This window comes from Dryobates pubescens, chromosome 12, assembly GCF_014839835.1.
Source record: "Dryobates pubescens isolate bDryPub1 chromosome 12, bDryPub1.pri, whole genome shotgun sequence".
Taxonomy (NCBI): domain Eukaryota; kingdom Metazoa; phylum Chordata; class Aves; order Piciformes; family Picidae; genus Dryobates; species Dryobates pubescens.
Genome location: NC_071623.1, coordinates 19,554,971 through 19,567,575, shown reverse-complemented (window position 1 = coordinate 19,567,575; position 12,605 = coordinate 19,554,971). Strand labels below are relative to the sequence as shown.

At 44.3% G+C, this 12,605-nt stretch overlaps 1 protein-coding gene across 4 annotated transcripts in view; it reads right to left on the bottom strand.

The window, feature by feature from the left end:
- The window catches only part of ERG (ETS transcription factor ERG), a 145,738-nt gene extending 133,492 nt beyond the window's left edge, over positions 1–12,246 (bottom strand). For 2 of the 4 annotated variants that reach the window (XM_054166007.1, XM_054166009.1), the window contains exon 1: positions 11,172–11,280. The gene's annotated coding sequence lies outside the window, so the exon portion shown is untranslated. Of the gene's footprint in view, positions 1–11,171; positions 11,336–12,095 lie in introns of those variants that run through there. The other 2 variants (XM_054166008.1, XM_054166010.1) reach the window with 2 other exon arrangements.
- Between the last annotated feature and the right edge of the window lie 359 nt (positions 12,247–12,605).

Here is a 12,605-nt window from a genome sequence, read left to right as displayed (position 1 = left end):
GCTAGCATGGAAAAACCAGAAGCACCACCACAGCTACCAAACAGCACTAGAGGAGAAGTGTCCAGAGTAAGAATGGGAACAGACAAGTTCAGGAAGAGTAGAAATCCAAGCACAAAGGCTCTGGCAACAGAAAATCAAAGCACATTCATAAAACAGCAGCCCAATATTTTGAAATGTATCAAGCACGTATTACAAAGTGGTTGCCAAAGGGTTGCTGTCATCTCCAGGAAAAGCAAGCATGCCACAGATATTTCCTGTGCACGCTGATCCTGGGGGAACAGTAAAAGTTGGTTATTGCACAGACCTACTCTAAATGTTCTCACTTTCATAACACACATGAGTGTTTTCTCACTGCATCCATTTTTACTCAGTCATTGGTGGGCAGCACACCTAACTGAGCTTTTGTTTAAGTTCTTATGTTCTTCCAAGATAATTGGCCCTATGGGACTTTAATCTAAATGGAGTGTATCTTTGTAGGGACCTCGCAGAGGTATTTCTAATGTTTAATGGTCTCCTGAATTACTACTTTCCTCCCACTGTGAAGGAAATGGGCTCGCTGCCGTCCGTTTCCCCATAGCATTCATTACCACTAGCAACACGGATGTAGAAGCAGCATCCCTTAGCCCATCCTGTGCTTCAAAAACACAAGAAAGAAGAGCAAAGTATTCAAACCCCTTAATGGAGGAAGATTTGCTTCACATCAATGGGATCACGCAAAGGTTCCCTTCACGTGCAATTACTCAAGATCCACTCACTTGGGCTCACACTGGGACACTAAGGCAACTATATCCTGGCAGAGCTTGCTGACTCAGGGGGGCTTGCTGACATGGGCACATACCTGGGAATGAGAATCTGTTTATGTGGGGTTATTTCTGCCTTTCTTGTGCAGCCATTTCTCAGACCACTTTCTAATGTCTTCCAGACCATCAGCAGCCCACAGACCATATGTGGAGTCTCACCATCATAGACTAACTGGTTAATGAGTTATTCTCACAGCCTGCAATAAAGCCCCCCTTAGGAGTTGGTAGACATCTCACTGCCTGCCAGCAGGCATAGTCGAGAACCGGCTCTCAACTGCTGTCAATACCTAATTTAAAATGCTTGTAATTATAGCAGCACAACAGTAACATTTTTGTTCACCTAGAAGTTAAGTTCCTCATTCATTCCCTCTGCCTCTGGCAAAAAAAAAAACAACCCTGCCAGATACGTGCACACACACACAAAAAATGGGGGTATAATTGTAGAAACTGTAGGTAGCCCTTCAGTTCATAGTGGTTAGGAACCACTATTGTGTGGCATATAAAATCCTACTGTACTGTTAACCCTGGCACACCATCAGCTGTACCCCTCTAGGTTAGGCTGTGCTGAGAGCAGCAGGACCCTTGGCACCCAGTTGTGATGTCCGTGCACAGTCTGATCACAGGTAAATGATGGTGGTTCAACACACTCTGCTTTTTGCCATGCTGCCTCTTCCTTGGGTGAGTTTGTCTTTGAAACTGTTTCAGTGCTGGTAAGAGACAGCACATAGGCTTTCTTAATACAGAAAATTTCTAAACCAGCTCTACTCAAAAACCAGAGTTTAAAGGTTCTCTGTGGTGGTCTCAGCTCCCTGCTACACAATGTGAGTGGGGCTGAAAAGGGAAAACTATCTTCACAGCCACTCAGCATCAGGTTAGTGACAATCCTGAGTCCCCCAGTCCTGTTGGGCTTTTTTCCCCTTTTCTGGTCTCTTGAAATCCACTGTCTCGTTGCAAGAGCTGCTACATAAATGGTGATGTACTTTGGCAGTAAATGTCATCATATCCAAAATGCCTTTCAAATATAAAACAAAACACCTCAGGATACCACTGCAATAGAAAACTACTGAGCCCTGTGAGGAATTAAAACATGAGACCTTGACAGCAAATCTTCACTGATTCCTTGCTGCCAAGGGACTGGGAGGAAGCCAGATATGGAGCAGGAGAGAGTCATAAGATCTGCAGGTGTATGACCCATGTCTCCTCCTCTAAGAAAGATGAGCCCACACAGAGAAAGTAGAAATGCTCTGAGTTCCCACAAGGCAAATTTCATCAAGAGAAAAAGCAGTGCTTGTTTCCTGTGCTAAAACGATGGTGCTGTAGTAAGTGGGGAGAACGAAGGCCTTAGGAAATCACATGAAAACCCTACTTTTCAGACCCAGTGCAAACATGAGGAAGAAATACTTAGGCTAAAAAGCTCTGCTGCTGCAGAAGACAACAGAGAAGCTTCTGTCACTTCAGCAAGTGAAGATTTCATTCACTGAAGAGAAATTCAGAGTTTTCATACTTTTTCATGGGTTATTCTGGAATGGAGGAGGACATGGAATTTATGAGCTGATAGGGCTTTTTTTTAAATTTTGATATGTAAAGCCAATGAAAAGAAGGAAATATGTTAAAACAGGCTTGTTTTTCTTTTCAAGAGAGAGCAATGGTCCAAAGGAGAACAACAGTACTGAACATCCATAAGCACATGTGGTGAAGTACACCACTGGTTTTGAATTTCTGGGCACCAGCCAGGCTCTAACTTCCTACCAAACCATTAAAAAGAAGAAAAGAAAGAGAGAAAAAAAAAAAGAGAGAAAGCAAAAAGAGACAGGAACTCAAAAGTTCAGTATCATCTCCTCAGCTGTAAGTGACTTTTTGCAAAATGATTTGCCTTGCTAATCCTTCCCATGAAACGCAGATGAGACTTGATACAGACAGGGATCTGGCTGGAGCAGCTGGCACAGAAGAGCCCAACTCCACTGACCTCACAGGGAGCTGGATGGGGGCTCAGCCCACCAGCGCAGGGGGTACTTGCATCTCACGTGAAAACCAACACTACCATTTTGGGACTCTGTTTGCCAGTGATGATTTGTTTCCTCACAGGTCCATAAACACTCACAGCTTACGTCAATGTGGTTTCAGGCTCATTTTTAGCTTAGACCACTCACCTCACAGAGTCCAAGAGGAATCCAGAGTCAACGGTCAGCAGGAGCCTTGCTGTGCTTCGGATGAGTCTACTGATCTGAACTGTACTTCTGCAGGGAAATGAGGATGCCAGAAATCGGCATAGAGAGCCAGCCAGAATTCATCCAACCGTTAACAGGCAGGAACCAGGAACCACACTTTTCCACTACAAATGTTAAAACTACCCAAGCACAAATCCCCTCCCCACAAAATTCAAATGCCTCCTTTCTATTTTCCCTGGTGTTAAACATATGTTACATATGCCGTACAAAACTCACACACAATTTGTCCGGTTTCAAAGCAGAGGCTGAAGTGCAGCAAATATTCCTGCTCTCACTCCGGTTTCTGCTTTCCAAGAGAAGTGCCAGAGAAAGTATTCTATTTTTGTAAGAGTTTAAAGGGCATGGTCAGAAAAGTGACTATGTAAAAATGGCACCTTTTCATCCAGCAGATCTGTTCCCAGTGAGTATTCTGAGTCATGTCTGCTTACTTCAGTGACCAAAATAGATTTTTACTACTTCTCACTCCTCTTTAGTCCTGTGGAACCAACACAGCAAAGAGGGAGTTATATAAATCCTATTCCGGACCAAAAAACCATTGGCACTCATTAACTAAGCATGAGGGGCAGAAGCAAGGGCTGGATGTAACCCTGCAAGCATCTGAGGGGATAGCACTGCTGCCCACCAGTTCCCCTGTCTTATGCCAGGCACGTCTCATCAGACAGGGTGGCGTTAGTGGACAGAGACAGGAGAGGAAGATAGCTCTAATTCCCTCCACCCTAACTCCTGCAGTCTTCAGCAAACTTAATGTCCTGTCCCATGTTACTGCTTTGCAAACCAACCATAGACTGAGCTCCCTGGGCTCATGTTTGGTTACAACCGTCTTTCCTGCAAACTCTCATGGAAATCACAAGTCAGTATAACAAACACAAAGCTCGACCCTCACTCCAGCTAGATCTTGCAGAGCTGCTCTGCGAAACTGACTGCAGCGTCAGAGGCAAGCTGCACTTGTTGCAGGGAAAATTTTCATGTCACAACACCAAATGGGGCCCTAAAGCTGCTCCTGTTCTCTGGGTCAAGCAAAACCCCTTTGGACTCTCCAAGTTTCCCTCCACAGCTGTGCTTTGAGAGATCTAACCAAAGTATAGACCAAGGGGTATCATCTGTATGTTTGGTAAAACCTTTCTGAGCAGGATGAGATATCTGACCAGTTAAAAACAAAACAATCAACACTTACATGGATATTATCATTTCCTTCATGAGCAGGACAGAATCTCAATAGAAAGGTAGTATTACTAATCCATTCCTACTTTACTCTAATGATAAAAAGATGGTTAATATTTCAATTTTAATTTTTTTTCAATGAAGTTAAATGGGACAGCAGTGCAGTAAGCACAGAAGGACTTTCTGTTGCTATTTCTAATGTTTCTATTGATGTTGATAAAACTAGGCAGCAAAACAGTATTTTACAGTAAAAAAATGTACTATTATGTACTGTGTCAACTTTAAAATGACAATAATAAGTGAGCAATCAAATTAATTCCCAGTCAGACTGTAAAATATTCACCCGATGTACTGAGGTGTTTTTGTTCTTCAGTGTCCCTAAGATCAGTTACTGGGGCTTGGATCAGTCCCTGGATACACAATGCAGTGCACTCAATGCCAATCATCTGAAAGCCAAGACACCTGATCCTTGAATCCCAATTCCTACCTTGGGTGAAGGACAGAGGCTGCATCTTTAACAGCTTTCCCAGACTATCATAATTGTCTCAGACTGGCATGATTAACCTGTCCTCTGGCAAGGGAGGGAATTACACAACCAGTGTCAACTAGATGCTTGATTTTTTCAGGTGGCTAAAGTTGGGTGAAGTGAATCCTTCCCTCTTAAAACTGTTTTTCAGTCTCATCACATAGAACTGCCTTCCTTGCATAGAAGAACCAATGTGTCAGGTTCAGATTTCTCCACACTCTTCATTTGAAGAGAGTGATGAATCTCTTTTGTGAAATGAAGCCTTGGTTTGTGTCTACCAAGAAGATGCTCCTTGTGTGGTTTCAGGATGTTGGCATATATATTGGTAACAGATGACTTGATTTGGCTTATCTTGATTACAAAAGATACAGAGCATGTTACAGACTGTTTGCTATAAACACATGAGAATACCAGAGAACATAGAAATGTCGCGAAGAAATGAAGACTACTACCACAACTTTCCAACGTCACATGCTGGGCAAATGTAGTGAAATTCAAGCGACGGCACAAGAGACCTACCAGGACAGAACTAGATCTTAATTATATATTAAATCCTTCACATTAATTTGAGATTAAATTCTTTGGGTTTTTTTCTTTTGCAAACCTTTTTTTAATGCCATGGCCACAAGCCTGTGCAAAGAAACCTTTCTGTAAGCCTTTGAAGACCTAACTGCCATCACCACAACCAATGTAACAGCGGCTCTTTGGAAAAGTGATTGTGAACTTTTAGCAGGTCTGCTTTGCAACAGCTCTGCATATCAGCTGCTTTTTCAAGCAGATTTTGCAGTTTAGACTCAGTGCATGTTGTAACACAACATACTAATGTTACTTGAGTAGTTTACTACAAATCCTTTGTGTATAATTCGTGAACTCCATAGAGAGCAGTCCATTTTTATAAACAGATTTTTAAAACACCAGGTTTAAATTTACTGCAAGGTTTAGTCAGAACTGACAAAGCCTCCTTAGAAAACTGAATTTTATTTAGAAGACCTTCCTTCTGCATAACTACTAGATTTCTTTCTTTGTAAAGCCTTTATAATTACACAGAAAAATACAAGCTGTGACAGAAATGCCATTTGTCTAAAGCAAATTGATTGCCATATTTCATTTTTCGCTCTCATTTAATCAGAGTAATTTACAGAAAGACACTGCTCAATTTGCTAAATCTACATGATTTTTACATACACATTTAATTGCATCAAAGCAAACCACACAGTAACTGCATGCAGTATTGCTACTACTGAACATCAAAAAAACATGTAAGTGTGCATCAGTCAAACCAGGTCAAATACACTGTGTACATCAACATTTAATAAGCTAAAAATAAAGTAATAAACTCAATGCAAGGCCAGAAGGTATTATGAAAAGCTCAAACTGGTAAGCCTACATGACTTACAAATTAGAAGAAATCAATCAGATTTCAGAAAGCATTTTGTTGTAAGTAGTTTAGAGGGCAGCAAGCTGCTGCTCCTAAGCCACCACTGCCCGCACTAGAAAAATGAGAAACACCTGAACAGCTAATAAATCAATGCATATTTACTAAAAACATACTATTTGCAAAACAAAACTACCCTTACCAACCACTTGTGGTACACAGTAAAAAGCAAAAGGAAAAGATACTATTTCAGTAGGTAACATATTTAGGATGAGGAGAGGTTAACAGGGAAGGGGACCTGCTCCTGACCCACTTATACCTGCAAAGCTTTAATCTCTGCCACCTCACAACATCCTAGCCAGCAGCTTAGGTGCTGAAGTGATTGCTGTGACCCACTCCCCTCTCATTACAGACAGGCTTGTGTGTAGGTCCAAGACAGTGCTGGACACAGCAACAGTCTCAAACCCCTTCTCTATGCTGTCCTGTCCAGTCTCACACTCCAAATTGCTCTCCCACAGCAGCCAACTATTCTGGTGGTGCAAGCTTGATCAGAATTTTTCTCCTGTTGTTATTACTTTGTGAGGTGAAAAGAAAACAAGTCTGTCTCACTCTGGACCTCCTGGAGAAAGATGAAAACTTGGGTGCTAAACAGAGCTGATTGAAACCACATTTAAGCTCCTATTTGTTTAACTTGCCTCATGCGGTACTGCGGGCCTGCTGGTGCTCATCATCCCCTACAAGCCAACCTGTCTTTTTCAAATCAGCAGCTAATTAGGTGCATGTAGTTCAATGCTACAAAGTACCTGACAAATTCAGAAGATCTGCAACATAACAGCAGTCAATACTCATTTGCAGGAGTAGCATCTAAAAGGGGCAGCAGCTTTTTAATATCCCATACCAATATCCAGTATAAGAGTGTGTAACCATCTGGGCAGCTACTGCTTTCTCCCTGCTAAAAGGACCAGCAGAAACACAGCATCCTTTAGCAGACAGTTTGAATGCTGAAAGTAATGAAAGGCACCTTATTAAGCACCTGGGTACCATATCATCTATTGTCCAAGCTAAAATTAATCAAAGCCAAAGATGGCAACTCAAAACCAAATCCCCAGCTTTCCAGCCACTTGCATACAACAGCAACCTCCCAGACATGAGTGGGCACCCAGAGTTCAGCTGAAGAGCTTGTGCGGCTGGCAAGTTGAGGGCCTTAGTCTCAAACCATCCTCTATCAAAGCCTGTTGTATCTCCAGTTAAAATGAAAACATATGTTTATTGTTTTCTCTTTGGACAGACATTTAGTATTTATATGATGCATTATTAAAAAAACACCCTATGTATTTTGTTCCTGGAATAAGTTTTCTCTTATTGGAATGAAGTTGTGCCAAGGAGGGATTTCATCTGATGCAAGCAGCACGCCAGAAAAATCCACTTCTCGTGGTAGCTTTCTAAATTCAAAACTGGCATTTCAGAATGGGCCATAGCAAAGGTAAGCTGGTGAAAATGAACGTCGCGGTGCAGCCTCCTGCTCCCTGCAAGCAAAAGTGCCACTAACGTCCATAGGAGATATGCTTCCCACAGCAGTATGGGAAGCAAGCTTTTTGCAAGTCCATTCACGCTTAACTTTTGATCAAGTATCATTTCTGCTCTCAAACAGCACAAAAATGTCTTGCTGCATACGTTTGTTTTGGTACATACGCCGATTAATGGGGATGCGCACTACGGCCACAGCAGAATAAACTCTTTGGTTCTCATTGCAAAATTACAGTTTCTTGAATTCAATCAAGTCCAACCAGATGATACACATACCACTAAATATAAACAGAAGAGGTTAAAATGCAGTTTAAATATAACAGATATGTCCGCAACTCCATATTTAGATATACCCTTTAATTTTTTTCCTATTGCCTACTTTTTCTTCTATTTAAATTTAGCATAGTAATTTTAGCTTGCCAGTTTTCTACCTACACTAGTTAACTATGCTCGGGAGGAAAGATATTAGATTTTCTCTGCTTACATCATTAACTTGCAAAAATGCCAAAGCAATACAAATTCTCGCAAACCCAAACCTTCAACCAAAAGACAAAATGATGCTCAGCGTTACTGGGAAACCTGACTGCTGGAAAGTGCCTGGCTAGGAAAAAATATTGTAGTGGCTGTGAAAGTGGCCACTTGTGGGTATTATGAAAAACAGCGTGGTGTTATTGCACAAAAGTTAATTCTTTCAACCCAAGAACATCATCGTAATTCACTCTGAAAATATCTTGCCAGCATGAACTATTTTTTTCACAATCACATTTTCAGTGAAGTGTACAAGAAAGCTGACATACAAGGTACAACCTATCCCTGGCCTACTCTCCCAGCTGCAGAGCAGAAAACCAGTGGGCAGCATTAGGCACTCAAGGCTAAGCCTGCACGGCTGACCTTAGCTGATACGGATCAGGCCCAAAGGGCCCTTTCTGACCATACCCACTGTCAACAACTTCCACCTCGAGTTCAGGACACAGATTTTCACAGAGCTACTTGCATGATTAAAAGAAGTATGGTTTGCCCTTACAGCTGCTCTTTCCTGAAAAAAATGAAAATAAAATGCACTTGAATGAAAATGACAAGCTTCCTGATAATGGAGGGGGAAAAACAATGGTGCAATAGATACTTCAAGGGTTCAGATCAACCAATAGATACTTCAAGGGTTCAGATCAACCAAAATATTTCAAATTATTTTCTTGTACCTGCTAGTAACTCGTGGAATGTTTAGCAACACAGAGGCAAGGAAAGGAAGGAAACTAACACATAATGTTTCAGGGCTACCAGATGCCATCAGCACTGCAAAAGCTTTTGTGTTTTTCACTGAAATGCCCTTAACCAAAAGGAGAAACTGCAGTACATGGATAGGGACCTCAATAAAGTCATCAAAATAAAGTGCTCCACAGAGGGAGAGCCACTGCTGTGAGCCTCGCATTTTGACAGCGAAGCACTGGTGCTCTGGAGAAAGCGCAATGTGGAAGGATTTGCCTCATTGGTAGCCAGGTATTTTACTCATGTGGCATTGTTTAAACCAACAGGATTACAACAGTCATCCTAGTGGTTTATATTTGTTTACACAACTCCATCTGCACACAGAAAATAAACCATCCACAGAAGAGCAGGTAGCAAAGACACACCCACACTGCAAAGGTGAAAGCACTGGTCTTAGGTGGAATCATTGTTCAACAGTAAAAACTGTTGGATCCAACCTGGTATTTCAGAGAGAAAAGGTCTAACCTACAACATACAAATGAGAATAACTGCTGTAAGAGATGCTACCTCCGAGTTTGTAATAATGCATAGTTTAAGCTTATGCTTCCTATCACTCAGATTCCTTAATAGACTCATACATCCAGATTGCGCCTGCCAAAGTGTTGATACTTGCTTAAAAGAAAGACTTAAGCCACACAGTCACTATCACTTACAGATCATCCAAAGAAAAATATGCTTAATATGTATGTATTAGAATGTATCTTTAAGATCCAAATGCTACATAAGTTACAGTCCAAATGGAGTAACACCTCAGGAGCAAAAAGTCCAACTAATCATGCCTAGGACTTACCCTGACAGATCATTTATAAAATTCCTGTAACATGTAACTCTATCCAGTACTATATGATTTGTTTAACTTTGAGACTAAATTGTAGGAGGTGGGGACAGATGCTGTTCAAAGCTCTAAACCCTGAATTGCTTTTGGAGACAAGTTTTTTTCTTGCAAAGTCTTTCCAAGAATTTCATGGCAAGTTTGCCAGTTTGCCTACCTAGGTGTAAGAAGAGCAGACATTGCTATTCCAAAGCACCATGTATTTGCTTTTATACTTTAAGAAGTAGGCAAGATTAACAACATAACAATATATTTGCCCAATATAAAATATGGCTTAGGGTGGGTTTTTTGCTTTACTTATTTCCTTTTGGTAAGGAAGTTGTCAAACAATCTATTTCTCTTTTCTTATCAGATCAGGTATGCTTGAAATTGCATACCTGATGCACATATCCTGACTGAAGTTTACATTTCATACCCTAGTGAGAAACTGTCTTTGTCTGCTTCACTTCTTTCAGTGAAAGAAGGGAAGTGGTTAAAGAGTTAAAACAAAGGAATGTGACATTTCTCCATGTGCAGTTCATAGACCTATCCTGGTTTTCCTAATGGATTTAAAATTACATGGCAGAATGTAATTTCCAAAGTATCACTTCAGAACTGAAGCTCACAGTGTCAATTCAGACAATGACACTTTGAAAACAAATAAAAACTTAATTAAAGAAAGAGTGACTTTACTTGTACCGTGGGTTCTTATAAAAGGCAGCAATGAATGGAAGTTTATGTTAGCCAGAACTTTCAACTTCAGCTTTTGTAAATATCATTATATGCACTCCAAACTCTACAGCGAAGTCATCTGGTCACCAAAACAGATCTCCGCTTTTGTATCGCAGCACTTACTCGGAAAAGTACCACAACCGACTCTGACTCTCCTCAGATCCTAACTCAGGTAATTGAAGCTTTTCCTACAAGCAGAAGCTAATCAGCTTTCAAAAAGGCAAAAAGGCATTAGTTAACTCGTTCAGATCAAGTGCTGAAAGTTCCCCAGTCAACAACGCCGCTATTACGAGACGGGAAAACAAAACCAAACCAAACCAACAAACAAACGATGGTGGGGAAGGGAGTGGGGTAGGGAATGCTATTATTTCAGATGCTGGTGCACGAAAACACAGCAGCCCGCTCGAAACTGAACGGTACTAAAGCTTTAAAACTGAGCCATGCCGGGAAGGGCCAATTTGCGCAACGAGCGCTTGCAGAAGATGCGCGGCTCCAGCTGCCGCCCGGCGTCCCGGCCGAGCCCTCGGGGCTGCCCCGCTCCAGCTGCCGACGTGCGGCGGCGCGGGGGCAGGCGGACCGCCGCCCCGCCGACCGCGAGGAGCCGCCTCGCCTCCCTCCGGCTTGGCCCGGCCCGGCAGCGCTGCCCGCCACCGCCCCTAGCCCCGCCGCTCCCGGCCCCGACGGCCGCGCGGCACCCCTCCTCCGCCCCCCCGCCTCGCCGCAGCCGTGGAGGGAAAAGACTTACCGGAGTAGGGGGCGAGTCCAGGGTCCCGTGCGGGGAAGATGGGACGAGAGGAGACGGGGCACGGAGTGCACCGCCGGGTGAAGGCAGCGGCCGCCGGTGGCGGGAGCGAGGGAGGGAGTGAGGGAGCAGGAGAGGGGACGGCGGCGTTGCTGACTGCAGTGAGTCACTTCAGTCGGGACGGGCTCAGCCCATTGCGCTGGCCCCGGGCTCCGTGCGCCTCTTCCTCTCTCCAATCGCCGAGCGAGGCAGCCGTTGCTCCCGAGCGCTCCCCGGCTCCCCCGCTGCCGTCGGGGCGGCCCCGCGCCGCCCGCCGGGCACCGGCACCCCCCGGGGCGCACTGGACCCCCGCCCCCCTACTCCCCGGCGTCCTCCCTCGGGCGCCCCCGCTCCGCATCGGAGGCCAGAGGGGGAGGGGAAAGGGAGAGGGGCAAGGGGAAAGGGAGAGGGAGAGGGGGAGGCGGGAGGGGGCAGGCGGAACTGGAGGTGAGCGAAACCTGCAAGGGGAGGACATAGGGTTACCGGGGGCTCGGCTGGGCCGGGCTCGGCGGGTCTCCTCTCTGCCTGGCGCATGGAACAAGAGCAGAACAAGCGTGCAGTTGTTGCGAGGACCCGACGTGAAGTCAAAGTCTAGCCTCTAACGAGGTGGCAGTAGGGGTGCAGGGAGCAGCGAGATAAATAACGGGATGTACAGGAATAGAAGGACGGGAGAGAGATAGGGGAGTCTGGTCCGGCCGAAATGGTTCAGGGGATGGAGCAGCGATGGTGTGTCCTGACCCTGCAGCGGCACTCACCTTTCACACTCTCGCACACGCACTCGTGGGGAAGCCCGGCGGGAGGCGGGCGAGCCGCGCACGCTGGGAGATGCGATGCGCCCCGTCCCGCCGCCGTCCCGTCCCTCCCGCTTGCGGGCCAAGGGCTCCTTACCGGGCCGCCGCTTCTGCCCGCTGCCGCCGCGCAGCCGAGGCCTTCACCGGGCGCGCCTCGGTCCCCGCCACAGCGCTGGGCATCGCCCGCCACTCTCCCCGGCGATTCTCAGCCAGCGGTCAGCGCCAAGAGGCAGTATACAAAGCAGAAAACCCAGTACTCCCTTAACTAAAAATAATGACAATAACAATAATTTAAAAAATTAAAATCATTAAAAGCGTCTCAGTTTTTAAAGCATAACTACATAATGTATTAATTGGTTGCTATTAGCATGCAGTTTTATTGAGCATAGCACACAGAAGTCTGATTGTGAGCGAGGAGTGTTTTCAATGAAAGTGGAGTTATTTTAGCTGCAGACATGTTTACATTTCTGTGGTTTAGTCTATAACTTTCTCTTTTTCTTGCTTCAGAATTCTGCTCCATGAAGCAAAGCCCTTAGCTCCCAGACATTCCAAAAAGTCTGCCAAAATAATAGGAAAGAGAAAAAAAAAAAAAAAAAAAGCAGAAATA